At 44.7% G+C, this 27,966-nt stretch overlaps 1 protein-coding gene across 2 annotated transcripts in view; it reads right to left on the bottom strand.

Moving 5' to 3' along the window:
* The window catches only part of APBB1 (amyloid beta precursor protein binding family B member 1), a 465,162-nt gene that overhangs the window by 378,042 nt on the left and 59,154 nt on the right, over positions 1–27,966 (bottom strand). For both annotated transcript variants that reach the window (XM_086933711.1, XM_086933712.1), the window contains exon 2: positions 15,496–15,571. The gene's annotated coding sequence lies outside the window, so the exon portion shown is untranslated. The remainder of the gene's footprint in view (positions 1–15,495; positions 15,572–27,966) is intronic.

Genomic DNA, 27,966 nt, shown 5'->3' with positions numbered 1-27,966 from the left:
AGGGATAATAACAACATACAGTGTAGGGAAACTCTGCCTTGAATGGCTAACATCATCCACACTGGCTGAAATTAAGCAACACTTGTCTTTACTAAAAGATGGTGCTGATTTGCGCAATTTCATTCTTGGACCACGCAAACAGCGTCAAAAGCGTTTCATAGCGACCAGTATCTATGCTGCGTACAACGAGGCTTGGAAAGTCACACAAATTGAAACCGCTGAAAAAATACGAGAAATTGATCGTATTAATTTGGAAAAATCACTTTCTATAGTAGACAATGGGTTAATGACTCTGTCTTCCAGAATATATTCGTTGGACAATATTGTATCCTCTGCCTTTGATGTGATAGATAGAGACTTGCTAATGTTACAACATGGCCAATCTCAATTACGTTCTATTGTACAATTGGGCTGGACGCTGCAAAATCTTCGTTCAGGCTATGTGCTTTGGCGTTTAATCAACACAACGTCATTATTTTCCATTTTTTACCTTACTGATAAACAGATCAGTTTGGCACAGAAAGGAGCAGACTATACAATCCTGAGCATCGAGAAACTTGAGAGATTACCATTGACAATGTCAGAGAGTCCTGTCATTGAATGGATAATACACGGAATTATCAATATTCCGATATCAACTTTCCGATTTAAAAAGTGCCTGGAGTACATACCTGCTGGCCAGTATGAACAATTGGGTAAAGGATATGTAAAATCTGAATGGAAATTACCATACACACATTCTTGCTATAGTGACAGCGACAAAAATGTATTTCTTAGTGGTGAAAATTGTAAACATTCACTAAGCGGTATACTTTTGTGTCAGGGTATTAATTTACACGGAGCATGTGATGGAAATTCTAACAACCTTTCATGCCACCAGCTAGTCACACCTGCGACTCAGATAGAGCCCTTCTTTATGCAACTTGCAAACGGGAGTTACATTCTTAGAACGGATCACAGATGTTGTGGCCTTGTGCCAAGGAAAAGTTATCTAGTGAGCGTAACATCCATGGTCAAATGCTGTATGCAAGCATTGTTCCCGAGTGGACCTGCAGACACAGTGACTCCCATCTGGCCTCGTCTGAATCTCTATTCTATACGAATTGATACTTTAAGCAAAATGAAATCTGTACTTTTACAGACAACAGTGCCTATAACGTCATCAAAAGAGACGTATGATCTTCTAGTTGCAAGGACAGCTACTGAAGTTCATGAACTTTTATCAACAAATTGCCCCGTGCATTTCGTAGAAATGCTCAGCCAACTCCTTAACATGTCTAGTGCCACAAGCATCCCAGGCATATTTAAGACAGTCTTTACGGGACTGCTAACACCTTTTCAGGCAATTTTGGGAATCGTTCCTAATTTTGTACACTCTGTTTTTGGCGGCATACCATTATTTTTGGGACTTGTAGCAGGGATTTTATTTTTGACCCTCCTGCTTCGTTATGGCAAGCATAGCTCCCATGGGAATGGAAGAGACAATCCTAGCAATGCGCTACCGGGACAGGATAACTAACGTCCTTGGATTGGCCAGGCTGAGAGATCTAAACATGACCTGGTTCCTTTCATTCAGACCTATATGGCAGAACTGTATCTTACCGGTACTTCGATGTATGCTATGCGGAGATGAGTGCGTGTTGGACATCTGTCTTTCACTTCCATCAGCAGTACCAATGGACGTCGATACTTTGCTCAGTCCGATAACGGCTCACGCATTGTGTTGTCCCCAGCGGCTACCAATCCTGATGACGGCATTCGTTGAGACTCCTGTACTACGACTAGGTGGTAACAGTGGAGCGAGTGACAAAAGCAACATCACCCAGGTACGACCTTCTGTGAGCATTGCTGATCCTGACTATGAAGACAGCAATCATTCTCACACCTGCCAAGTTACAGCGCTATCGAATTTGGTTGAACTGTCACCTGATTTTGTAGACCAATTCTTTGAGAGCCTGTCTGATACGATGTTCTCACCCGTACAGAAACAATAACTTTTGAGAAGCTTTCCGACACACAGCGTTCCCATGAACTCTGAATTCGGCCTTCAGTTTTGATCAAAAAAAACTGCTAAAAGCGTTGGAACTCTATTTTCCCGTTCAAGCATTAATTCTTTTGAATTGGACATTTTTTAATATTGACCTTTTTTGGCACGAACAATTCTTTGCTTAAGGTAAAAACTATTCTTAGAGAACAGAAGCTTCAAACTTCTATTTCTAAACACATCTAGAGACGTAACAAACTTACATCAGCCTCTAGCACATTTATTGCAATGCATTTATATGTGATGATTTATCTCGCCCTTCTTCTGTTCAGAGATACTTTATGTGTAATTCTTTTTGCATAATCGTTCATTGATTTCATATGCAATAATTTTTGAATGATTTCTATGCTTCAAAAACGTGCAGTACCTAAAATTTCACGTATTACAATATACGCCTATTTCGAATGCATTTATGTATTTTGGGGTGGGCAATGTTACACATGCATCTAATTGCTCTAGGTTTAGTAATTTGATGGACATGAAAACGTGGAGTGGGTGTTGCGTGTTTATCTAGGTTCCTGATCGATACTGTAACCTTATGCCCCTATTCGGCTATAAATCCATTTATTCCCTATATTGGCATAACCGTTCAAGTGCGATATTCAGAAAGTCATCTCTGGCCTCACACGAACAGAGCCACATTACAGAATAGTGCTCAGCCACTTCCTTTGCAACCAATTAGTGCAATGACAGAGCAGAAGTCACTATCTGATATTCCTAGATTAACACTCCGAGTTCTTCAACAAGATAAAAACTCAGCAAACCTGGAAATCCCCACTTGCTGTGTTTTGATTAGTAATGGAACTCTAATGAGCAACTGATAGCTATCACTTCCTAGTGACATCTTTAATTGACGTCTTATGTCCAGCAAACTTGCGTCAAACCAGGCACCTGTCAGGTATAAATATTACCAACGTTGCCTTAAGCAATAGCTTGTTGCTGCAGCCTGCTGCCCCGCTGCTGTTGGTGAAGCTACTGATACCATTATCGCTGCTAAAGCGCGAACGATGGTGTGGTGAGCTTAGGAGCTGAACAGCCGTCCCTCTGCGAAGAGCCCAGCAGATGCCAAGCTGCCCGCGGACGCTGTCCCCCCTCCTCCTCTCGACGCGCTGAACAGAGAAATCCAGCTCCAGCGTTTCTAGTCTGCCCTCGCGGGTGACTGGGATACCGAGTTCCCCCTGAAGGAAATGCCAGACTTCCATCATTCTATTCAGAGGTATGGTGTTGACTAAACGCTTAGATGAGAATTCTTGAAGCAAACCTTGGCAAAACCAACTTAACTTAAAGCTACTTACTTACTCCCCTTCCACGTGTTAGGCTTAGGTCAGGCACACTGGGGTAGGCGTAGTTAGAAGCACCAGTTGAGTATTTTAGCCTAATGTATATATGACTGTATATATGTTTTATTACTTTTAAACCATTGTATGGCTAAGAAACCATATCAATGCTTTTACAGTATTATTTCGTAATACTTATCTTACTGTACGTACTTTTTATAATAACAAGTCTTGCAATTGTGGCAATACATTTCTCTTGTACGAGAAGAAAGACTGTTCAATAAATGTTAACCCTTTATTGACAAACGCCCGTCTCTCTATTCTCTACATCTCGTGAAAGTAAACTGCACTAATCTGACTGAGTGAAATACATGTCTATTGTTTCACACGACCCTAGAGATTGACTCTTGATCTGAGGAGCAAAGTTGTCATGTTGCACGGTTGTTGGAAAGCTGAATCCCTTCTTGTCTGTGCCAGGGAAGCTGATCACTTCCTATACAGAGAAGAAAGTTTCCAGTGACCTCTGAGCTAGTTGGTAACACACCCAATTAAGTCTAGCATAGTCAGTGGAGGCCTGGAATATCCGCAGTGCCACGTCGATACTACTGTTTATGTTATTCCAATGCGCAGGGCCTAGTGGGAAACTAGGAACTACACTACACTTAATCATCTCTGTCTTCTCAAGTCACACCTCTAGACTGCCGTAGAGGCAGGTCAACACCACACCCAGTGCAGAACGAACCACCCAAGTTCAGTGCACTGGGATAGAGAGCCTGAAGTGCAGCTATTGCATTCGGACACAGACTGGGATACTAGTACGAAACCGAAGACCACAATCACATCGAGCCATGCGTCATGCTGCACCACACACTCCTCCGGACTAGAAACAACAGTCCATCTGGATGTAGAGAATCAAACAATGAACCGGAAGTTATTTGACAGACAGCACTACTTAAAGTTCAGAGAAGCTCGGGGAATGAAGGCAAGAGTAGGTACAATAAAGCCATTGACATGCTTTTTTTCTAGTCTTCCAGACTGGGAAATTATATGCAATCTCCCCAGAGAGGAGCAGCCACTATTGTCATGAGCCTGGTAAACATGTATGTACGTGAAGCAAAACTGGAATGAAATCAAAGTGAAATAAAAGCACACTATCCCACAATAAACCAGAGAAAGAAGAAGTCCTTCTCACTTGTAACCGTATGAGAAAATGTGCTGCTTGGACACCAGATGCTATAAGCCAATCCTTGCCAAAAAAGTCAACAGAACCTGTGCCAGGGCTATTATGTTAAACACAAAATTAGTTCCAGGGGTTCAAGATGGGTCACCACGCCCTTCTTCATGAAGGATAGAAAGTACGAATATTAGTCTCCCTGCTCCCGTCTAAAGGCGAACTTTTACTGGTTTGAAGTAATTAATTCAACCTGCTGCCCAAAGAAGTGCAGTGCACAAAGGTGTTTCATTTAAGAGGTTCTGCTGTAAAGTCTCTTACTGGGATGATTGTGGCTCTGCTGCAAGAGAAATACTCCAGAAGGGGGAGGGGACTCCATGGTTAAAGAAGACCCAGAGGAACCCTGAACATTTTCAGCTGTGGTGAAAACAGCTAAAATGGGGAATGCAGTCCCAGGGACATACATGGCACTAACCAAAGGATTTAGCAAGTTTTTCGAGTGACACATCAGCCCTAACCTCAGAGAGGCATTCACAAACACAGGGTATACCTAGAAAGCACCTCTGAACGCAGACCATTGTGTAGATTTCTAACAAGAAGTCTTAAATGGAACGGAATGTGGATTTTAAAATGGAGTAAAATGTGTAAGACTTTGTGCACTGAATGCAGTGGGACATTAGGAGGGATCAAAACCTGAATATTACAAACACCGATAATGGCTAGTTTCAGCACAAGCACACCTCTTTTTCAAACAAATGCTACTTTATATTGTGTTGTAGATGATGCAAGGAAAAGAAAATCAAGTGGGCAAGAGAGCTTGCAGATTTGGGAGATGAGCTACAGTGAAACGTGTCAAAGACAGCAATTCAACATTACAGAGGGACAAAGCCTGCAGAGCAAAGCATGGGCATGAGCTAAGTCGGGCGTTTTCATTAAAGAAAACAGAAATAGGAAAGCTAAAGAAAAGCAGAACAGTCTGTAAGTGCACAAGACATGCTAATGGAGCACTAACCAGATGTTTTTTTTTCTTGCTTCAGAATGCAAGTAAACCATTAAAAGCAATGGCTACAGAGCTAAAGGAATAACAAGGGGCAAGGAGTGTTATAGAGCTTTATGACAAACACATTAACAGCCAAGAAAGAGCCTCCGGGGATTAAAAGGAGAATGGTGTCAGGACAACAGGCCTTTCAAATGATGTTAAAAATTGGCATAAGCAGCAGAATCGAATTTTCAGTTATCGTACAGTTGATTAATAAAGCTCAAAATCTGGAGGCTTAGAAAGACATGGCTATGCTGAATTATTCTAGGATTCCAGACGGTGAATAGTGGATTTGGTTAAAATTCTAAATTTGAAACTGGAGTGTAGGGTGCTAATGGCATGAATTTCACGCGTATTGGGTGTGTACAAAGAATTTAGGTTTAGAAAATGTGAAACTTTCATTTTATTCAACTGACCCCAATCACCATACTTCTCATAACTTTATGTATAAAGATACATGGTAAGCGGTATACTGCAATACTTAGTGCCTGGAAGAAGAAAAAACAAGCATTTACAATGCAATAGGTCTCCCAGCTTTAAAGTTTGAGCTATTGGCATTGTATATTACAATGTGTTACATTAATTTGTTATCAAACTCTGAATTGTTGTATAAAGATGGTAAATGCTGCAAGAAAAAGTAGCACTGAAATTGATAGCTTTCGCAATCGCTATTGTAATGAAGCTGAACAGGCAGGGACAAAAGCATAGTCATAACAATCGATTTAAAAAAAAAGAAAAAAACACTCACAGAAAGTCTGCTTTCGATTCTGCGACTGTCCGCAAACCCAAAACAACGGCCTCCTCCTCCCCCGAGGGCACCTCACCACGCACGAGTACAAAAACAAGCATTTGCAGTGCAATAGATCTCGGAGCATTAAAGTTTGAGTTATTGACATTGTGTATGACAATGCCAATATTTTGTAACTTTTGCAAATGTGACACCTATAGCATTTCTATTGTAATTTGTGTTGTATTTACGGGACTTAGATGTATTGTTACATCCTGTTGGTCATGTAGAAATATATCTTCAAAGGCACTGGCAGTAACCTCTCTAAAACTAGAATAATGAAGAGTCAACTATGAGCCAGGTTACCCAGCCAATAAGGTAAATAAATGATATCCAGTTGTATTTGTATTTCTGACATTTTTGTAAAGTGGCAAGGGACGAATGCCCTGCTTGAGGTCAGAGGGCGGTACGGGGCAAGATCCGCGGTATTAATTAATAGAACAGACAAGAGCTTTTCATTGCGGGCATCAAAGGGCTTTAAAATCCTTGGTTTTCTGCTATTAGCCATATTCAGGTCCGGCTTTAGCGCTGGTGATGCCCAGGGCGGCCATCTTTCTTGGCATATCCTCCTTCTCCACAGATTGCCTCACAACCACCCTCCAAAGTTGCCCCTTATCTCTCCATAACCCCTCTCTCACATGTATTTAATTTCTTTTATAGGGTTACTTATCCCAGTGTAGGGTGTCAGAATGCTTTACATCCCGAGTTTGTTTTTCCTCCAGATTAAGAATTTGTCACATATAATGCCTTCAAGTATGGAAGGCGTGACTACACCTCATTGTCTTATACAACATTTCCTATACATTGATTTACGCATTTACATAAGTTATTGTATCCGCATAATATGCACATTGGAATGAGTAAAGCTATAAGAAATTAAATACATTACATTGAATACATGTGAGAGAGAGGCTATGGAGAAATCAGGGGAAAGTTGGAGGGGGTAAGGCAAATCCTGGAGAAGGAGTAAATAGGTGGGTAGGGTGCAAAAAAAAAAAAAAAAAAAATGGCGGCACTGGGCACCACCAGCGCTAAAGCCAACTCTGCACCCACGGCCCATCTATATTTGCATTCTGGTACTTATGCAGTCTTTCAAAAAACAAAACTACCAGCAGTACAATACTGAGTGGAAGTCAGGAGTGGGTGAGGAAACTGTGCCTAAAATGGTAGGCCTTTTATAATGAGAAATTTATAGAGGAAGTTCTCCCATTCGTTCCTTTTCCACCTCATCGGACAACAAAATTGTCAGTCGCCAGGTGTGATATGTAACACCTACTTTCGTTTCTTTCCAGAGTGGAAGCTACAATTATGCATTTACTACGAATAAAAGAAAACTTCTAGAAGTACCAGAATGGAAATAGTAATCCAGAACTTGGTGCGGTAACCTCCAGCATCCCCCCCAATACACACACTGACACATCTACAGAGCTCGCAAAAACACAGAATTTTATTTTAACATGCACCGACCTCCAAGGCATCCTCTCTTTCCTGGCGCCTTTTATGCATTTGGAAAACACTACTGAGTCAGAGTCCCTGAAAGTCATGTTCACACTGACTTTGCCGACTGTCAGTTCTCAGGCGTGCACCGACTCTCACAGACATCCCACTCTGCCTTACTCAGTTTGCCCTGGCTGCTCACAATGCTCTCACATTGCACAGGCACAAGCCATCTCGATAGGGAACTGAAGCAAAACCCTTTTTTCTCACTAGATACTTCATGGAACTAATAAGGTTCCTTCATAAACGTACTCAACTTGCGGGTACACAGGGGGGCAAACGAGGCTTTCCACCCTCGGAGGTCAATAAACTGAGTCCCGTTGAGGATAATAATCCCACATCCTTGCAATGCTTCAGACCACATTTACAGCGCGCGGTCAAATGTTATTCCATACATGTACCTCGAGAGATAGGGTCGGCCCATATTGCACTTTCTTTTCTCCTCGGTACAGGATGCCAGCCCCTGTCTTCAAATTAAGACAATATGCTTATGGAGACGAACCTTATTGGCCATTTATCTTTCCTTTATAATCTCAGACTCAAACCTCTTTCAATTAGTCTGAGTGAAGTCTCAGTGTGTAAGCTGCCTGTGCCTCAGTGTCGAGTGCCTGCAAGTATAAAGCACTGCACATAGCTGCCAAGGTTTCAGAATGCTATGTGTGACATTTTCATATTTTCAGTGTAAATGTGAGTGACATTTCAACCACTATGAGTGACACTTTCACACGAGCAAAATCAAGCCATGAAGACAAGGGAAACATATAAATATAAGATGCTACACCCATTTGAGCAACAAGAAAGTCTGATTAATATATTAAAACTGCTACAAAGCACCAAAAAACAGAAGGCAGTAACCAGACACAGACTGCGGTGACTGCAGTCCTCAGTAACAGAGGGCAGGCACTTCAGTTGTTCAGGACTGCCAAGACTTTTGTGTGTCAAATGAAAGGATGCCACTTTGGTTTGGGACATATAAACATACCTCTGTGCTGAGCTCTCCCACATCTGCTTCTGGTATGTCTGCCGGAAGCCTTATAAAATCACCATGTGGCCCAAGACACTGCGCCTGCAGAGGTGTCTCCATTTACTCAAATGCAGAGAGGCGAGAATCACGGCAGGAGGAGCTTGGGATCTACAGCTGTTTTACCATGGCAAGGGGCTAGAGACACAGTGAGGTGCGGAGGTTTAGCATTAAGGGCAAGGGAACCATGAGCCTGCAGTGGACTCTGCGTGGCAGGTTAGGGCGGGTGCCACCGCATCACCCGCCTCCTTAGTCCAGGGCTGTCTTTGGTGAGTCTGCTGCTGCTGCTGAGTGTTCTGCCTGACTCACGGTCATTTGACAGGCCATAATCCTCTGCATATTTCGTGCAATCCCAAAACCGTCACTCTGGTTGTCCCCTCATACCCTCTCTCCACAGGATGTATTTGATGTACAGAGTCGTCATTGTGGCATCCGATCCTGACGCCCTCAGAAATTCCAAAGAATCTGCCCGATGAGCCCCATAACAGAGCAGCACATAAAAAGGCAGCAGTTAGGTCTTTCATATGCAACAACGTTAAAGTTAGGGGCACAGTTCATAAGAAATTCATAGGTGACAGACTGTAAACAACCTCACCTCGATTCGTTCTGTTCATGATCGTCGGCGCCGGCCACTGCAATCTCCGGTAACTGCCGCAGTGACGCGAGGCTCAGCTATTCTCTGCCAGGGTACATTACACTCCTGCAGATCTCTGGACTCTCCTCGCCTCTGGCGGTGCGGCCACTTGCAATCCTGGTGGGCCTGGCAGTGCTGACTGTCGCCGGTACAGCTGCCGCTGGTCAAGGTGATGCCTGGTGTTTTGCGGGGCGCAGCCGGCCGCCCGCCCGCCTGCCGCAATTATTAATTTTCATGCCCCCTCTTGCCGCAGCGGGCGGCCATGGGGGCATGAGAGAGTACGTTTCAGTTGCTTTAAGTCACTCACACATGGTGTACCTCCTGCCATGCGAACACCAAGCATGCCCATCGGGTGAAGTCGGAGCTGCTCGCTGAGGTTGGTGTTTCTCCCCCCCACCCCCTCGTGGGGCACAGAGACCTACCCGCAAGCCCTGAAAGAACTGCCCAGGGTGCCGATTGCAAATTCGGCCCGAAATGGTAGATGGAGCACGAAGCTAGCTGAGGCCTACTCTGCAAAGGAGGTGAGAAGTGGCGACCGCTAGGCGTGTGGAGAGAGACATAAAGCGAGGCAAGCTACCGCGAGTGGGTTGGGCATGGCGAGTGGTGGCACGAAACAGGCCCCTGGGACCAGACATCAGCAGCGCAGCTTTGAACTCGCGGCCGCCCCGGAAGTCAGGCACGGTCGCCTGTGACGGGGGCAGGGCCACGTTCACACCGGAAGAGGAGGCAGGCGGAGTCGTAGCGTCTTGCGGCCCGGGGCTCCTGTGAGCGGTGTAGAGCCCCGGGGCCGCGCCAGCAGGAGGTTGGGCGCCGCGTGCTGAGGTAAGGTAAGTTCTGGAGCGCGATTGGTGCACTTGTGTGTGTGTATGCTCGTGTGTGTGTGTGTATGTATGTATGTGTGCGACGGTGACGGCGGGGGAGGGGGAGGGGGGGCCTCGGTGCACTTGTGTGTGTGCGCGCGTGTGTGTGTATGAGTCAGTGATGGTGTCTCTGTATGTATGTATGTGCGTGCGTGCGTGCATGGGCGCGTGTGTGTGTGTATGCGCATGCGTGTGTGGTGCTTGCGCTTCCCAGGAGACAGCGCCTGGCCACAGCGCGCGTTCCAGTTACAAATCGCCTGGAAGGATGCGCGTGGCCAGGACTGTCTCCTGGGAATGATAGTCGCTGACAAAAGATCTCCTGGCGGACACAGCGCTGACGCGCTGTTAAACGCCAGGAGACCTAAAAAATCACAGTATACAAAAACTAAGAGGTTAGAATTCCAACGGCATTAAATAAGTGCAATTTCATAATCTCCACTTTAGTGCCATAAAGTATTAGAAGTAGTTTATTGGTTTTTGCCAACCTCTAAAACAAATATTTGAAAAATGACTCTCTAAAATTGGCACTGGAAATATCAAGATTCAGAGGAATGTGTGGGCAGGAGCCCAGGTAAGTAGCTTTCTTAATCTGCAGTAGTGGTGCATACCTGACAAACGCAGGAGGGACTGCTTTTCAATGAATGGCCCCACATTACCAATCGTGCCTTGAAAATTCAGTGCTCTGTAAGCGAGTCCATTTCGCAAAGACTGCACATTTCCTTCATGAATCCGTGTATCTGAATGGTAACACTGATGAGAAGAGCCTGAAACCTGAACGGAGAAGCAGCTGCCTGGTCTATGATGATCATGAAAAGATTAGGGGAATGACTGTCAGGAAAACAATTATTACAATCAAAACAGTGCTTCTCTTAACCTAGATATTAAACACCAGGAAGAACGTGGAACCTATTAAAGAGTAAGAATGAATGCTACATAGTCTAACAGATCTGGCTTTGACTGGCCTAGCTGCAACATATATGGTTTAGAACAAATTACATTTCTTACTTGTACATGCATAGACACCAATTGACCAATGGGGTGACAAGGGGCACAGCTATACCAGCAAAGGGAAGAGGATCACCCTGAGTTTCTTCAGCCATCAGCCACAGATTGTACAGTACGTGGGCATTCAAGGTGGTAAACCAATCTCTTAAGTAGGATTGGAACTGGTGAAGTAAAACGGATCCACAAGGCTCAGCCCATTGTATGGAGTCTTTTAACTCAAAAGAAAACAATGATGATGGAAAACAATGATGATGGAAAACAATGACGATGGAAAACAATGATGATGAAAAACAATGACGATGGAAAACAATGATGCCTTTACACTGATTTCCTGAACTCAAATGTTGATGGGAAATGATGCTTCCTAAGATTGCCCCGCTGTATTTTATTACAATCAGTGCATAATATGCTCTATCCTCCTCTCCTAGACTCATACACCATTCTCCAATGGCACCATTCTTGTTGCAATACAATTTGGCACTTGTCCCTCCATTGTGTATAGATGATTCTTGTGTGCTCAATAATGATACTATCCCTACCCCTGCCCAAACGCTGCCCCACATGAGCATCCAAGTTTTCATGCCAAATTACTCTTCTTTCTTACAGTGGAAACATCCCAAGGCAAAGAGCTCGATCGTTGTGGTCCAGTCAACATTTTTGTCTTCCAATGTTTCTCTGTTTTCATTTTGATTGCACATTCCTTAGGATAGATCAGGCTTTCTCAGGAGTCCCTGTTAGAGAAGCCAATGGTAGGTCCAGGGAGAAATGGCTTCCAGAAATGGTCCAACACTTTGGAAATGATGATCTAAGCACGGTCACTATACAGTATAAGGGGCTACTTCGAATAATTAAGCAATACTAGGATAGTCTCAGTTTGAGGGAAGAAACAAGCCAACAAACAACACAGGCTGCTTGCTGGCATCTACTAGGCGTGGTTCTGGGCACTTGTAAGAGGCCTTTCAACTGGCTCACCTCCTTGATCTCACACTACAACTTCAGAAACTATTTCACCAGAAAAAGTGGAAGACTGATCCACTGCAGGTATACACTGTATGCTTCAAGTAATCTCATTGTTCATCTCATGCTCGTTGTTAAACATCCACAAACCAGTCATCACTGAACTACCAAAAGAGCTGTGAAGCCATATTAAATGCCACTCATGTCCATCACGGAGCATGGGGACAATAACATATAGGACAGATTCCGTTGGGACAGAACAAACCCTTGCATTGCACTAGAGAGCGATGTGAAAAAAAGGCTTACCTGCCTCGTGTACAGGAATAGGTGACTTTTTTTACCCCAGCCTCAGTGCACACATTATTTCATGCATGTGCCCTAGAAGTATTTCTGTGACAATGACAGACTCAGAGTTGGGTCTGTGGTTTAGAGGGACACCTTGTGCTCCCTCCCTCTAGAGTTTGATCACTGTCAGCTTGCCGGTCACAAGAGGAATGGCAGTAGTGGCATGAACACCATCGTTTATAGTACAATGGCAAGATAAGCCTTTTTACCTCTCAGTGCCGGTGAGAGTTGCCTCCTGGCCTCCCTCATCTGTTAAGTGTTCTCCCAGGCCACTGCTACAAGGTCCTTCCATGATCCAGTAGGACTGAGATGTTGCATGTGTGGCCCCATCTGTGTGTAGTACAAAAGGGGGTGGTGATGGACGGAGCATCTGAATCAATCAAACACTCACACCCAGTCAAAAGATCTGGGTTTAATCCATCACCGTTCTTTAGCCCACTCTGCCACCCCAGTTCAGACATGGCCATATGCAAATCAGTCTGAGCCTGTGCCTCATGTGAACAGTCCAGCCCGAACTGCCAAGCCATGTCTTCCCTGGACCGGAAACAAGCTTCCGAGGACCGGTTTCTGTGACACACAGTAATCCATTTTGTATTTGGTACATCCATGTAGCAGATCGAGTTCTGGAGAGAGCTCAGACAGCAGATGTGAATTGCAAGGTTCCTTCAGAACATGCCAGTAATCCTTTCTTGTGGGGCAGTTTTTTGGGTGTGGAGGAGACGAGACAGTTTCGCCTTCAAGGATTTGGGAGTTTCCCCTGCCCTTTCATGGCACAAAGGCGATGCCCACAGGTTTACATCTAGTCAGTAGGCAATCTCTCTTGCTTCTTTTGCCCCCCCCCGGCTGGAGGCTGCCTACTCCACCCTGCCTTCCTGATAACACCTTTTGACAGACCTTAACTGAACCAGTCTGACTAGAATAAGCAAAACGATACATAATTGGGGCCAGAAACGTTGCCTCACTCTGCCAACATTTCTCTACCGGAAACCAGGGGTTCCAAACAGTAGCGACTAAGGAACTTTTCTGTGCACAGGGTTCACGCAAATGCAACTGTGATGCTGACCCCGAGTACTGGTCTGCAGTCAACTTTGGCTAAGCTAGGGAGAAGAGCAGGTGAGCCTCCTTTGTAGGACAATGGCCAACATGCATCACCTTGAGCTGCAAGGCTACGCCTGGCAACTAACTGCTTGCTCAAAAAATGGAATCAATACCAAGAACGTGTAGATAATGTGCCATTGGGATCCTAGAAGGGAGGAAAGAAACCTTACATTTCTGAGTCTGGAAACAAGCAGAAAGGCGAACTGAGCCACATAACTTTTTATTTATCTTCGATCTAGGGTGCTCTGCCTTTGTTTCACCCTAAACAGATGTGGCAGTGAAAGGAGGACTGTAAATATATGTATTGATTCAGATGAATCAGGCTTAACACCTCAGGAAGAAAAGAGTTGTGAGCCAAGATCACTTTGTCCCCAGAAATAAACTGCCAACAATGCCCACAACACACTTACCCTTATGACTGTTGTAGATGTCATCAAAAAAACAGTTTAACTGGGCAATAGCTAGAAAAGTGGAGCCATGAACTGGGCTAACATCAAGGTGAGGTCATAATCTCAGTGAGGGTCACATATATTCTCAAAAGTATGTGAAGCACTGCCAAATATCATCTCACCATCGAGGTGGCTAAAACTCCCTTGGAGAGTTGTGAAGTAAAATCTAGAACTTCAGAAGAGGAAACTCAAGGAGAGCATGGCCATCTCTCAGCGCACCATCTGCAGAACCTCAGCCACTTGCCTTTCTAGATGCCGCATACTCATCTGCATGTCTCCCACCCCCCAAAAAGACAGTCAGTGCAGTATTGGACAAAGCATGGCAATCGTGCAAATGCAGACTAGACTTCTTATTGCAGTAGGATGAACTCTTCTTATGCCACACTGGAAAAGATGTTCAACACACAAATAAAGGATAATGAACTATAAATGTCAAACGTGTAAACTGCATTATTAAATACAGAAGGAGATGGGCCTAGCTTGGTCCACAAACTAAAATAGTAAATGGGGTTGCCTAATTAGGGCTAACGCACCACTACCTGTACTCGGAGAGGCACCCTCAGTTTTGTGTGTGCATGATAAAAACATGTCCAATTCTCCACCCTCTTTGAACCAGAAAAGAGGCCTGCTTAGTTAACAAAAGTCAAGCTAACATCTTGTGGTATTGGTCTTAGAAAAACCAGGGCGGAGAACTGATTAAAAAAATTTCTAATGACAAAAATGGAAGTGCAAGAAATGAAACTCGATGGCTTTATGAGCAGGGTTCAAACTGAAAACAGTGCTTGATTTGAACCCATCTTGTTAGTAAAAAGGAAGTCAAACCAAAATCTTACACAAGTTAATCTACCAGTAAACACTGAAAACAGGGCACAGTTACCTTAAATTAAACCTAGATTTTAAACTTTTAGCTAAATGTATTGCTTTTGGGGAAAAACATTGTAAAACTGCTGCTTGTACATGTCTTTTTAAAATAATCACCTAATTAAGAGAGGCAAATAGAGTTTTGAAGGTAGTTATGGTGGAGATGGGAGTACAGGAAGGAGTGAAATAATTCAGCCAGAATGGCACGATAGTGGAATCTTCAGGGAGTGGTCATTTTCCTTTGTGGCTCCATCTGCAACCACTGCTTTCACCTGGATGTCTTTGCGAAGTCTACTTAAAGCACCTTTCTTATTTTGGAATATGGACGCTGTTTGTTCCTGCTGAACTGCCCAATGTTGCATTTTCACTGCAATTTTAGCGGTCTCACAAACATAATACAGCCCACTCTAAGGAGCATCCGTGGGAAGACATAACTTATTAAAAACTCACCTTTTTCAGGCTGGGGATGCTGCCAGCATTCTACCTCTTTCTCAGCAAAACTCTGATCAGCAATGAGCATAAAGTCCTGCAGTGGAGACAGACAAGGCATTTGTTAACAGGAGATCGGTACTTGTGGGAAAGGGCCAGAGGACATGCAAGTGAATCTCACAATGAAACTTGTTCATGCATTTCTGATCAAGAACTTGAAATGTAAAGCGCAATAATGGCTTACAGGAAAACAGTACAAAGAGACACTATACCGACAACCTCAATGACGAACGTCTGTATAGGAAGTTAAGATCCTTCATATTAATCAAGCGAGCACAGTTAACCACTCAGCATTAGGAAATACGCCATTTGAAACATAGAAATAGGTCAGTCGCTCCAAGGATAAGTTCATAGCTCAGCTCACTTGATGCTTAACTAAACTAACCATGCTGCCTTGACGAACAGTTAATAAATGCACCTCTCGCTGCCCTTGGGCCAGATCCCATGTGTTCCAAAGTTAAGGAGTCTCTGGGGATTGTGGCATTGAGCCTAAAGATAACCTTATCTTAAGTGTGTGGCAAAAAAAATCCACCTCCAAGGCGTGCCTGCTCAAAGCAATCTGTCTACACCTAACTTTCCATAAACACCTCCCTGATCACCACAACTATATTCACAAACCATCACCGCTATTTCTCTAAGATGATAATCACTATTTTACCCTCAAAATGCGAAAACCTGTACAGTGAGGAGGATCTTCTAAAAGATAATCTTGGTTTTCTTGTCTCGATTGATAGGTGCAGTTTATGGTTCACTGACCATTCTCCTGCCTCAAACATTGTCACTTTGTAAGTTAAAGATTCTTTAGAAGGGCCTAACACTATGAAAACTACACGGCAGGTTTCGGTAAAAAGTTCTGTTAATAAACGAAAATGCTAAAACCGCAAATATTTTCACACCCAGCAAATAATGCCAGGTCTGGAGTCAAACTACGTTAGAAAATGATTGAACAAATATACCACTATACCCAAATCAGTATCAACTGTGGAACAATTGCGCATTTATTGGTACTTGTATTTTCCCACCGCACTAGACATAACTCCAGCACACACACTGGCTCAGCCACCACACCCCTCTTCTCTAACCTGTTGTGTTCTGGTTAGACAGTAGGACTCACCTGCTGCCAAGCGGTGTTCAGGGGCATTCTCTGCTATCACTTTTTGTTCACTCCTCACTCAGTCTTCCCAAGCACTGGGCCTCATTGACCAGAAACTGTTGCTCTTTTCAATGCCGGAGAACTCAACCCCATCTCTTCTCTATCCTGCCACCCCGCTCCAAGCCACATCATATATACCAACGGTAACAGCATCCCTTGAACCATGTAATGTTGCACGTGTGTACTTTTTCATTGCACTATATTCTTACATATGGCTGTGAGATGCAAAAACACAGTAGCTAGCATCCTGCTGAGTACCGGTCTTCCAGGATCATGTAATAAACCTCTTCTTGTTCCGGGCCACTAGCTCAGTTGTTTTTCTATCGGATTGGTGTAGAGCAGCAGGATTTCAGGCCAGCCCTACAGGGGTGAGTACACGTCAGTCCTTTGCCCTCACACTGCCCTCCTAAGAATCCAAGAGCCCACCTCTCTCCAGCTGTAAAGCAGGTGACTTAGGAGTTCGCGCCTTAGAGGTATCTGTACATTGGGAGGTTGCCCAATGGCATCTGTTCCTTATAGAGGAACAGAATTCCACACATAAGATGATGTACATGGGGGCAAGGAGAGAACGGCGGAAGGATAAAAGAAAAGGGACTGTGCGGTGAGTGGTAAGGAACGCATAGAAAACTGGAACTGATCCTTCATGGCTGATCGGTTTTGAATTATTCCACTCCACTGTAGTCACTAAAAAGTTTGCTTTGCAATTATTTTTAATTGTGCTTTATTTTGTAGGAAGATCACAGATGTTCAGCAAGAGGTTTGAGTAGGTGAGTATAACGGAGACAAGCAGGTCAAAGAGAGAGTCCGGTGAAGGGAGAACTTCCAATGTCAAAGGCAACAAGAAGGTTGTGTAAAAAGCCATGGAAAGAGGCAGGAGCTGTATGCTTGCCTAGACGCAGCGTAGCTGAAACAAGCATTTGCTATGCAATAGGTCTCGCATTCACACGAGTTTAAGCTGTTAGCATTGTAAAGGACAATGCCTTTTATTTATGTTTTGGGCTTTAAAGCATGAATAAAAGGCATTGTCAATTACAATAATAATAGCTCAAACTTGCGTGAATGCGAGACCTATTGTATTGCAAATGCTTGTTCAGCAAAGTGCCCACGAAATCTGGCTTCTGTTTCTTGCAACTGGACAGGACATATATTTTGCTCAATCACTCGCTGCTTCTTGGATGGGGGCTTTAACAGAACCCTTTTTGAAAGCAGAAAGGCAAGGCTAATTTCAGTGGCTAAGGCTGCTATGAATGAAGCACAGTTTCATCATGGCTGCCATTTTAAAGAATTTTTTTTTGTCTTCATGAAAATACACAAAAGCGAGCTCCTTATGGTTTGTACAATATTGCACTGTTTAATTTACAGACCCAAACATACGAAAGCTTCGCTGTCTATATATTCCAAATGTATTTAACCCGTTCCATGCTCATGACAGAACCGCTCCGTCACGAGCCTCCAGTGGGCTGTGCTGGTGACGGACTGGTTCCGTCACGGCCCGCTCGCCGCGCGGCGCTGATTGTGTGCCTGCGCGGCGCGTTCTATTGAGCGGGCGGGGCCGTGACTGAACCGCTCCGTCACAAGCACAGCCCACCCGAGGCTCGTGACGGAGCAGTTCCGTCACGAGTACGGGAGTGCAGCGCGGCCCCCCTCCCCCCTAGAGCTGCGGCGGAATAGCCGCCGCAGCTAAGGGGTTAAGAAGTAAACATTATTATTTAAAGGATCCACTCAAAGGTGTCCAAAACTGGAAATACGCGGTAGCGTAGTATTGTCATCCCCCGGCATAGCACTCGCAGGGCATGCGTAGAAGGTCAAAAAGAGGGTGGCCATCTTGGAATAGCGAGATGTGAATTTGAATGGATAGTTTGTATTAATCGTTCATTTCAGAACTATTTAATTTGGAATCAGTTGGATTGATTATTAATAGTTTTAAAATCCATAGAATTAGCCTATCTGTCTCGTGCCTTTCGCTGTCCTTTATCCTTAGTGCGTTTGTCATCTAATAACCATCTTGAAGGGAGGAGGCGTTACCTTGCTAGGAGACTGCCTGAAGGTCCTGTGTTGGGCTAATGCCATGCACAAGCAGAATCACCAAGCAGGGTGGGCGGGGCCTAAAGGCGACAGGGTGGATACAAACCCTGCTTCCGGAGAACACAGACAGAAAACCAATGACTAAGATCTCGCCAAGGCGAGAAGCGCATGCGCTGCAACCCAGGCGAGACCTAAAAATGATCAAGAGTCTTGTACAGCAGCTGCCAGTGCAGAATTTGAGCCAGTGGTTTCGGATGCTCAGCACTAGTACTTAATTGTCAAAACGGCAATTATAACAGTCCGCCACATGGTGCACTGGTTTTCTAATTTAGAAATGAGCAAAACAGTTATTTATTAATTCAATATATATTTAAAACAAGCATTGGCATAGCCAATAGGTCTCGCCGTTGGGACCTTATAAGTGGTTAGTCATGCAGCACATCTTGGGTGCTGTACCGCCATGGATTGAAGCATTATCAGGCTTATCTGCACCTCTTTTGCATCTGGTGCAATAGCTCACTGGTGTTTTTTTTTTTTGCAATCAGACTATGCTGCCGGCCATTAGGGCAAAATGGAGAAAGTAATGCGCCTAGTATAGAACGGCAGCTGGCGCGTGACATTCTTCAGCAGCAGCTTTAAGGGAAATATCTATCAGCAGCAAAGAGGCCTGCTCGTCACTGTCACCAGGAGGCGCTGTGAGCTGATAACACAAACTGCTGGCAGCCTCTAAGGCGCATGGTACCATGGTGAATATTATCTACCCTGCTGGTTGGTAAATGCAATGCATGTTGTCTAAGCTATTAATAACTAGCCTGCTGCGGGGCAACGTAGAGTTCACTGGGGACTAAACACAAAAGTAAACTCTGTCCCGGCTCTGCCGCCCTCTCTCTCTGAGAGATGGTGTGAGATTGCCAGGAATGTGGCATAGGACTGCGAGCTGCCAGGTGGATGAAAATGCTTGTCCAGGCACCGCCTGTTGCTCGGAAGACACCGAGCAGCATTTGTCAAAGATAGCAGAGGAATGCCATCGGATTAAATGCAAGGGGAAATGGCGGTGGTTAATGAAGACAAGTAGATAGTAACCTGACCCCTATGAGGAAGACTGCCAAATGCTGAACTGTTTAAAAATTCCACATATAACAGATTGTCAGCTTCAATAAACAGTTAACTATCCTCTGAAACGCCCAAAACCAGATAGAAATCTCCAATCTTTTAAGAAATTTAAATGTCATCTTCAACGCTATTTTGACATTATCCGAGTATAAATGATGTTGCTATAATTTGATTATTGCAGTTTAATTCCATGCCCAATATGTGCTTACATCGGTCAGCTTTTACCTCAGCCCCCTTACTTCCCTCTCCATTGACCAAAGCGCTTCCCCACCTCCAATGTGTGCTGTTAAAACAAGCATTGACAAAGCCAAGCAGCTATCAAATATATTGTCACTGCCAATGCTTGCTGCAATCTGCTATCACATTTGGTATTGGTGATGAAGGTACAGGTTCTCGAACTAGGAATGTAGAAATGTCCCTCATCTTGAAAGTTGCAGGAGGTCACCATATTGTTTTAATACTAATATGCCAAGGTATCAGCTCAACGTCTGTTTTATAAGCTGTCAAGCATGTTTTTTTTCTCCAAATTTCCGAATTAACGTGCTGTCATAACATTAACCAAGCAGTATATATTAGTCACACAAGTAAAACGGGGAAAAAAAAAATACATTTCAACAAGCATTGGCCGCCCGGCCGTGAAAGCGACAGCCGGGCGGTGAAAGTGAAAGCGGTGTATGAGCGCTGCAAGTTAAACCAGGCACATGCGGGCGCGAGTGTTGAAAGGCAGAGAGGCACTTTATCTGCAAGCTGCAGGGTTGTGTTTAAAAGGTGAGAGACTGAGTTTTGCCAGTTTTTTCGCGAGATGGATTACGTTATATGACGAATGGGGTGTCACACCAGGAGCGAAAATGAAACATCAAAGCAGCCGCGAAAGTGATCGCGATCAAAATGCTACCATGGCCGGCCTACAGCTTGCATGCATGTGCGCGGCGCTTGTAAGTGCGCGCCCATGCACATGCACTGTAGCTCTAGGCTGGCCATGGTAGCATTTTTTCAGCCCTCACTAAAAGTCTCGCCAGACCAGCTCATGCGCTGGTTCAGGCGAGACCTTACAATTACTAATAAAAAATGACTAATACCTTCCACCCAAGCCACTCTTACAGTTTTGGGGGCCTGGGATAGCCTGAATCATCATACTAGTAAAACCGTGATGGCTAGTAACTGTGTTGGCATTATCACTGGTAACACAGTCTGGGGCAATGTATGGTGCATGCTGCAGTGACCTCCAGACGAGGGCCCTGGCACTGATTGTTTTACAAATTCAACACTAGTGGCTGCACAGGCTCGAGACCAGACCAGGCAGAGTGCTACCCAACCGGATTGGATTGATGACACTGAGAAAGTAGAAAGATCAGAGCAGAGAGACGAGTGACGAGACAGTAGAAGCCCTAGCAATAACACTGGGGGATTTCTCCCAACTATGCGTGACATTACAAAAACAAGGGGAATTGGAGTCAGACTTACAAACACATGTCCAAGAGGCATGGGACAAGAATATACGGTTTGTCCGCAGCACCAAGGCATATGGATGTGTAAACGCTTATGAACGCCTTGTTTCCCAAGGTGGCTACGACCTGTAAGATGGCTTAGTGCCAATGGTCCAACCAAGTATGAGAAATCATGCACTGCACTGATTAGCACTAAAAGGGATGCCATATTTAGGGTAAGAAATGATCAGACAACGGGGGCCTTTTTGTTTTACAGTTAAAGTAAAGATGAGAGCAGGCATACATGTCTTGGTTGTGGCAGGTAAGGCCATTGGACAATGGAATGCCAAACTAAAATGAGAACACTCAAATGAGCCTCAGATGGCACCACAGAACAGAATGCAACAGATGGTCCCGGCCAGGTCCAAAGACAGCAGCCAAGCGCCATTCTCCATGAGAGATCCCTTCAGAGACAGACACAGTAACCTATAGGATGAGGCGCACAGTCAGATACCATCCACTAGAACCTGGTAAAAGACCATGTTATGAAGATATCGGAGACCCTGGAGGAAAACAAACCCCACATGCTGTTTAATTGAGGAAATAATCATATTTATTTTACAACAGACAACAAGGCAACAGTCTCAGCCCTCAGGCGGGTGCAGGTAGCAGTAAGATGATCATTCTGGATGGGACTAATGGGGTTCCTATAACAGAAGATTTGACTATACCGCTTCCTCATCACACCTTTACGCAGCAATTTCTAAGTTTCCCCCAATAGTCCTCCCAACTTCATGGCAGGGACAGATTGTGTAAACTATATGCAACCCTTTACTCCTCTGAGGAGGGCATACATCATAGATGTATACGATTCATGGATGTACAAATAGCGAGCCAGCTGGTTCCAGCATCACATCAGTGTCCTGATATGGTGCCTTCTCTCGCTAGATATCAATGGACTGGCTTAGAGGACAAAAATATTTTACTACCAAGGATGAGGGGGTACAGCCGAGTTGGTCTCAATTTCCCTTTTACAGATCTTTTCGCAGACAGCTAAACCAGCCAACTGCACATCAACTTACTTCAAGGGAGAAGTGTCCAAGAGGTACGCATGTTTAACCCACACACAATTATGCTGGACAATAGAACTGGTTGAAGACACTTTATTTGTAGGGGAAAAGGGTTGTACAGTTAGCATAGTAATAATAATAATAATAATAATAATAATAAAAATAATAATAACAATAATAATAAAGGGGTTTGTAAAGCGCCTGGTGACGCCGTCCCGGCGTGTCCCCGCGCTGTGGAGAGAGCAGCAGGAGAAAGTGGGAGGGGCCTACAGGGTATACAGGTGGGTCTTTAGAAGTTTCCTAAATATGGTTTCAGTCTCTGCTAATTTGATGTTGATAGGGAGAGAGTTCCATTTGTTGGCTGCCATCACTCGAAAGGAGCGGCCTCCCATTCTGGCTTTTTTTATCCGGGGGATTTTAAGTAGACCAGTTCCCCTAGAGCGAAGTGCTCTATTGGGCTCGTAGGTCCTTCAGGTATTCAGGGGCTTTTTGTGAGGTTATTCTATAGCATATTAAGAGCGCCTTGAATAGGATCCTTTTTTTTATAGGAAGCCAGTGGAGAGCGGCCAAGGTAGGCTTTGAGGCTGCTCTTTTGGGTAGCCTGAGGACAAGCCGTGCAGCCGTGTTTTGGAGAACCTGCAACCTTCTGATGTTCTTTTCCGTTGTCCCTACAAGAAGCACATTTCCATAATCGATACGGGAGGTGACTAATGCTTGGGTCATGGTGCGTCTGGCTTCAAGAGGAAGAAGGTCCAGGGTACGGTTTAGGGTCTTCAGAACCCCAAAGCATTTCCCTACAACTTTATGGACATGGCCATCAAAGGAGAGTTTGGGATCCACCCAGACACCCAAGTTCTTTGCTTCCTTACAGGGGGTAGGTAGAGGACCAAGACAGGGTGGCCACCATTCCTGAGTCCAACTAGCATCATTTCCTCCTATCACAAGAACCTCTGTTTTAGAGCCATTTAGCTTCAAGCAGTGTTGGTTCATCCAGCTAGCAAGCTCCTGCATGCATGTTTTGAAGTTGGCGGCTGCTAAGGTGGGAGCCTGGGATAGGGAAATGAGCAGTTGGGTATCGTCGGCGTAGGATACTAATTCTATGCCATAAGATTGGACCACGTCTGCCAGCGGGGCCATATAAAGGTTAACAGGGTGGGGCTCAGGGCAGAGCCCTGAGGCACCCCCTGTTCTAAAGCAATGCTGTCTGAGAGGAAAGCGCCTCTCTGCACCTGTAAGCATCGGTCTATGAGGAAAGCTTTCAGCCATCCTAGTGCCGCTTTGGTGACCCCAGCTTTGTTTAGACACTGTAGCAAGATGGAGTGTGCTACAGTGTCAAACGCAGCACTGAGGTCCAGCATAATAAGTGCCATTGTGTGGCCCTCGTCAGCTCCTGCCCGTAGAGTTTGTCGCTCTCAGGAGGGCTGTTTCTGTGGAATAGCTCGTCCTGGAACCAGATTGGGCGCTATGCAGGGAGTTATTAGATTCTAAGTGAGCCATAAGTTATTTGTTGGCTATTTTTTCGGCCACTTTCGCTAGGTAAGGCAAGAGAGATATGGGACGTAAGTTTTCCAGGGTATCCTGGCTTACATTGGGCTTCTTTTTGATTGGTAGTACTATTGCTTTCTTCCAATCCTCCGGAAGGCAGGCTGAGGAAAAGGAGACATGGATGACGTGCCTGAAGTAAGGTTCCAGTACTTTTAGACTTGCTCCAAGTATCTTCGGAGGGGCCGGGTCACAGGGGGAACCCGACTTGATGCTTTTACAGACGCTTACAAGCATTCCAGGAGGGGGAACCGAAAAGCATTGTAGGCAGGACTATGTAGGACTAACTCCTTCACTTTCCGTAAAATCATGACCGGATATCAGGTTTCCAGAGAAGTTGGCATAGATATCGGTAATTTTCCCAGAGAAGTATTTGGCAATTTTATTGCAGGTTTCCACAGAGTCAGTGTGGGACGTATTATCAGTTGTGAGCACAGAGATCTCTTTAAAGATTTTGAAGAGCTCTTTAGAGGAGTTCTCTGCTTCCCCTATACGGTTTTTGTAATGCAAGGCTTTGGTAGTACGTATTTTTTTATTATAGTCCTTTTGCGCTATTTTATATTGTGTTTTAATAGCCGGACAAAAATTGATACGCCATTCTCGTTCTAATTTTTTACAGGCGGATTTAGCAGCCTGGAGTTCAGGAGTATACCACGGGGTGGATTTTCTCGCATTTTTAGAGCTTTTCATATTTCGAATAGGAGCAGGACAGTGATCTCAGCCCTTTTCACGATCCGCTGTTTCAGGTGTCATACTCCTATCAACATGTGTTACTAGCGGTAGCCTCGGGTAACAAGAGCAAAGATGTAGGACCTATGGTGAAAAGATTAATGTCCTTGCCCACCACTACATGGAATAACGTTGGCTGGAGGACTGTAAGGAAATTAGGCAACAGTGATGGGTGGGATTGCACTATAAATGTATTGAGAGGTCAAGGGTCAGTGGTCTTTGATAAAACAGATGCCCAGCTCGTATCAGAGGATCACGAATCTTGTGCATCCTGGCATTTGTATGCATGATGACGTTGCATGCCCACGATTAAGGTACGACAAGAGCACTATTTTAAACAAGTTTTATTTACCAATCCAAGATGGTGGCTAGCATTAAAATCAGAAAAAAAGCGCTTTTTAGGTCTCGCCTAGGCAGCGTGCATGCGTTGCTCTAGGAGATGACCTTTAGCAATTGGTGAGCTCCTTCCCACACACTCGTGCATGTGGAGGCATCCACCTTGCAGGAGCGAGCAGCGGCGCGCGCATGGGCCACCTGTTTGTAATTCGGGACAAGCATGTGCTTGTTTACATTAGCCTGCTTGCGGTCTCCTTGACGGTTCGGCATCCTGGCGCTTTCACTTTAGTTTGCGGCCTTTAATGCCATTTTCCCCAGTGCTTCATTATGCTTCGCCTAGGCAGTTTTTATTTGCAATGGTGGCCGCGCATGATCGTTTCAAAAAGCGCAGCTTGCACCTCTGCTGCAATTTGTTAATTTATAAAACATTTTTGCCACTGCGGCATACTTTAAGCACAGCAGCTGCGTGATTTTCTCCCCATTTCTGTCTTGGCCTTCTGCTGTCTCGCTACTCCTGAGTTCTCCCTACCTCTCGGTCTCCTGATCTCCTAGCTCCTGATCTTATCCTTCCTGTTCTTGCATGGGTTCCGATTTCCCGTAGACTCCCGATCATCCCCGGATTTTCTCTTGTCTCTGCCCCCGCCGAAACTTTGGTTTCCTACTTACTAACTCTGTTTTCCCGGCTTTCTGGTTGCGTGTCACTAACTCCCGGGCATCTCCCGGGCTTTGCACCCTACGCTCGTCGGAGCTTAAAAGTAAAACAGCATAGGCTCTTTCTCCCAACGCTGCTTCTGTGTCTGAACGAATGTATGTGCTTAGTACAAGACTGAGACATTTGCACCCGCCCCCTAGACCTAGATAGCTTCCCCATAATAGACCTGGTCTCGAAGGTTCAAATATTAATCCTGTTTGTGGTGCCTCAGTGTTTCTCCACTGGACTCTGAAAGTGGTAAAGCTACTGAACATGTGAAGAACATGTGAAACACACACACAGCTACAGTTAGCTGTTATGGAAGACTGTCAAAAGGCCACTTATGCCAGCCCGGGACTTGCACCTCCGCGTTTTCTATTCTGGGCTTTTAGTTTTAGTTTCAGCAACGGGCACGAGCTTCAAACTTGACAGCCGGACCTACAAAACATGCCTATTTCGTGATGAAGTTTAACATTTTAAGGTTAGGTGAATTAAAAGCCTTCGCTTTGCAAATCCAGGCCCAGATCCGTAAACTGCTGTGGTAACGCTCCTCAGCAGGAAATCTGTACGGCTAATATACATTAGTACCGTTCGTTCGGTCATTTTTTCTGCCGGCACACGCATGGAATTATCGTCACCTGTCACTCAGCAGTTCCTGTTAAAGGTCCTTTCCACTTGATTCCCCCACCACTAGCGCAGCCCCGGCACCAACCACTACCTGCTCTCTACCACTTGTAGGAAGACCTCAAGGAGGTTGTACAGAAGGATCCGTGGGAATACAGAGGTGTGCCATGAGCGCCTCTGTGCAACCACCTTCCACTTTACATCCTTCCCTGGCAGAGCGCCAGCGCCGCAAAACAGCTAACAGTGGCAAGATGCATTTTACAAAGTGAAATAGATTAAAACAGACTTTTTAGTTTGGCAGATTTCCCAAAAGTTAAAATGGACAATGCATTGCAACTGTGTACCCTTCAGTAAAAAAAAAAACTACACGTCGCACACGTTGAGAAAAATCATTTCTGCATTTGTTTACTTCTTAATTAAAATAAGCCTATAATTTATGTCAAACGATACTTCATAAGGCAATCAGTCTGCATGCTTAAATAATGTATTAATCTTGTTTTGAGTCAGTTATATTGTGTCTCAGAAGTTGCTGGTCATGTTTAAAGGAACTTCAGTTCAGTAATTTCATTTCCTCCGTTAGCAACCCTACTCATGATTTGTAATCTTACTCTCCTCAGCTTCACCAGGAGCTTTAGCATTTTTCTGTATCACAAATCCGTATTTCCTTTAATTGGCCGCTGTCTGGTTTATATTATGTCCTTCCATTATCCTGAGGTCTGCTTGATCCAAATGCTAGCCATGTTTTAATTGATAGCAAATACTGGTGTGTACGCACAACAACAACTTTTGAGCCTTCTTATTATATGGAGGTATGCTCACATGTCCTTGTGGCCTGTTAACTAACAAAAATGCAGCTTGTGTATTACTTTTTAGAGATTTGCAAAAAGGTATTGGCTCCTAAATCTGTGAGTATGATAGATGTGTGTGTGTATGTCAACCCTTAAAATGACAGATGTTCACACCAGCAGTCATTTTCAAATTTACAATTTGGGTGAAAGTGCAAATGTGCCTTAATTTTTTTAAAACATCTCTCAATCTGGAATATAGTTTTTCATGTAGAAAAATAGCAAAATAGCTTCTCGTTCATCCCCATACAATGTCAAGATTTAGGAGTGTATGGTGTTTTTACATCCAATATCTTTCCTTATGAAGCAATCCTGGCACCCGTGATTTAGCTTAGGATGTTTACAGCTAAAGTGTGGATGGCGCCATTGTAACCAAAGTAATTAAAGAGATAAAGGCTTGTGGCCGCTTTGGCTATCAAATCATTTGCAATGCAATAGAAACAAGGGGGCGGGCGAAAGAAACACGGGCATGGTTGTGGACGCATCACAGAGGTGCGGCAGATGCAAAATAGGGGAAAGGGTGTGCGGAAGCAACACGCAGGGTGCAGGCGTACGGGGAAGCAACACAAATGGTGCAGGTGGGAATAAGCAACACAGGGCACAAGTGTGAGGGAGGCATAATGGATGGCGCAGTGCGGGGGAAGCAACACGAATGGTGTGGGCGAGGAGAGCTAACTGATGAAAGAGCAAAATGGAGCTGGAGGGCAGAAGGACGCAGGTGAGAGAGCAACATGGGATGAGTGGGGAACACAGTACATGATGAAGGGGAGAGAAGTACACAAGGGCGATAACTGAAAAAAGACACACTGTTGTAGAGTGCTTAAACAAAAGAAACCAGTAATGCTTCAAAAGTGAGTAGTGGTAGGACACAAGTAAT

The sequence above is a fragment of the Lissotriton vulgaris genome, chromosome 8 (genome assembly GCF_964263255.1).
Source record: "Lissotriton vulgaris chromosome 8, aLisVul1.2, whole genome shotgun sequence".
Classification (NCBI taxonomy): domain Eukaryota; kingdom Metazoa; phylum Chordata; class Amphibia; order Caudata; family Salamandridae; genus Lissotriton; species Lissotriton vulgaris.
This window is presented reverse-complemented; position numbering and strand designations above follow the sequence as displayed.